Source organism: Schistocerca serialis, unplaced genomic scaffold (assembly GCF_023864345.2).
Source record: "Schistocerca serialis cubense isolate TAMUIC-IGC-003099 unplaced genomic scaffold, iqSchSeri2.2 HiC_scaffold_1198, whole genome shotgun sequence".
NCBI lineage: Eukaryota > Metazoa > Arthropoda > Insecta > Orthoptera > Acrididae > Schistocerca > Schistocerca serialis.
This window is the reverse complement of record NW_026047401.1, coordinates 92,501-95,000: the sequence shown is the minus strand read 5'-3', so window position 1 is coordinate 95,000 and position 2,500 is coordinate 92,501. Positions and strand designations below refer to the sequence as shown.

Here is a 2,500-nt window from a genome sequence, read left to right as displayed (position 1 = left end):
GGGAGCTGCGTCAACTAGAGCTGAGCAGCCGGCCGCCCGGGAGTGTGTCCCGGGGGCCCGCGCGAACACGCAAGCGTCCGCTCAATTATTCTGCAAACAGGAGGAGGCTGAGCTCCCCTGCACCATACACCTCGAAACCCTCTCAGGTCCCGGCGGCGCGCAGCGCCGTCCTAAGTACTTGGTCGGGTTCGAGAGAGGCGCAATCGCCCGGGGTTTGGCGAGTAGACGCTTTAGGTGCGACCACCCGTGCTCCCAACTGAGCTTGCCGCTGCCGACAGAGGCCCGGGAGCGTGCTGTCGTGGCATTGCCGGCGGGAGACAACACGCGCCACCTACGGTGACCGGCAGCTCCAACGCCAGCGCCACAGAAGGACAAAAGCCCCACTTGGGTGCCGAAGCGAACTCTCCCAGCACAGCGCACGCGCCAACACGTCCGCACAGCTGCGATACAAACCACCTGCGAGAACCGCAGAGGCGACCGAGCAGCAGACGGCGTCGCGGCGCCGAGCGCCGGGCGGCGGCGCATCCTCAGCGCACACAGTCCTCAATCGGACCAGCACACTGCAGATGTCCACCGCGCTTCGCACCGGGCCCGCGAGGACCTACTTTGGCCGCACGGCGCCGCGTGCAGGGTGCGCCGGCGCGCAGCTGCGCCGCCTGCCGCCTCCGTCGGCCGGCGCGCCTGCCACTGGCCGCCCCCACCAGCCGGCTGTAGCGCGTGCGCCCACGCACCGCGCGGCCAGCACGCCGGGAGGCCCCCCCTCACCGGCCGGGGACGGTCCCACCCAGCCACCGCCGCGTATCGCTTCACACCCAGATGCCATTCACGTTCGTGGGCATGGTGGGTATCGCTGGAACAACCGGTTGGTAGCTCAACCGATCGTCGCCATCACTGATTCACCTCTAGCGAGAACAACCGCACCACAACGGTTTACCAGTTGTTCATTTGCGTAACGTCACCAGCAAACGTAGGCGTCCATCGCCATTTGCAAATTCAACGATTGTTGCATGCCTGTGTCAGGTGTCACGACACACTATGTCTGCCCACATACACGCAACAACATGTGCACGCTTCGCGAACACGTGGAAGGTGGCCCCCGTACGTATGCGATGTCCATTGCGCGAACGACTGTCAACCGGCCTCTGTCGCATGTCGCAGATGTGGAACGCAGTGCACCATGCTATCACGGTGTGTGAGAAGAGACGACTACGTCTGACAACACGCGCCACTACATCAACAGACGGCTCATGCTGATCGCCATCCAGGGCATACCACACTGCAATCCAGCTCTTATAGGGAGACGACACGTAGCTGAGTGCACAACATTTGGACCGCATGGTTCGCCGTTGTTGGCGCAGTCGTTGTACGGTCACATGTACCACGATGTATCATTCAGTACATGAGGACCAATGTGCAGTACAGTGTGTGATTTGGACGTACAACATCAGCGGACAGTTGACACAGGCCGTACCACAGCGTAGGCTAAGTGCTTCGCCATGCGAATGCCAATGAACAACTGCAAATGCCAATGAACAACTGCAAAGGGCATTGAGCATGTACGTCCTGCTGCCATCCACATTACAGTGTATAGCTGCAAGGTGTTTAACATGAAGCGATACACTGGGGACCGGGCAGTGCGAGTAGCAAACTATATTGCGGGGGTTGCAGTTAGGCAACACTACACTAATTTAACGCGTCGTATGACAATTACAGAGCAGGTTAAGGCCCAACGTGTGTTGGGTTAAGGCCCAACGTGTGTTGGGTTAAGGCCCAACGTGTGTTGGGTTAAGGCCCAACGTGTGTTGGGTTAAGGCCCAACGTGTGTTGGGTTAAGGCCCAACGTGTGTTGGGTTAAGGCCCAACGTGTGTTGGGTTAAGGCCCAACGTGTGTTGGGTTAAGGCCCAACGTGTGTTGGGTTAAGGCCCAACGTGTGTTGGGTTAAGGCCCAACGTGTGTTGGGTTAAGGCCCAACGTGTGTTGGGTTAAGGCCCAACGTGTGTTGGGTTAAGGCCCAACGTGTGTTGGGTTAAGGCCCAACGTGTGTTGGGTTAAGGCCCAACGTGTGTTGGGTTAAGGCCCAACGTGTGTTGGGTTAAGGCCCAACGTGTGTTGGGTTAAGGCCCAACGTGTGTTGGGTTAAGGCCCAACGTGTGTTGGGTTAAGGCCCAACATAGGTTGGGTTAAGGCCCAACATAGGTTGGGTTAAGGCCCAACATAGGTTGGGTTAAGGCGCAACATAGGTTGGGTTAAGGCGCAACATAGGTTGGGTTAAGGCGCAACATAGGTTGGGTTAAGGCGCAACATAGGTTGGGTTAAGGCGCAACATAGGTTGGGTTAAGGCGCAACATAGGTTGGGTTAAGGCGCAACATAGGTTAGGTTAAGGCGCAACATAGGTTAGGTTAAGGCGCAACATAGGTTAGGTTAAGGCGCAACATAGGTTAGGTTAAGGCGCAACATAGGTTAGGTTAAGGCGCAACATAGGTTAGGTTAAGGCGCAA

The 2,500-nt window shown here is 57.9% G+C and overlaps 1 non-coding gene across 1 annotated transcript in view; it reads right to left on the bottom strand.

The window, feature by feature from the left end:
- The window catches only part of LOC126435213 (small subunit ribosomal RNA), a 1,910-nt gene extending 1,906 nt beyond the window's left edge, over positions 1 to 4 (bottom strand). Inside the window, exon 1 of the ribosomal RNA XR_007579770.1 lies at positions 1 to 4. This exon is cut by the window's left edge and continues 1,906 nt beyond it. This is a non-coding gene — a ribosomal RNA (small subunit ribosomal RNA).
- Positions 5 to 2,500: the final 2,496 nt, after the last annotated feature.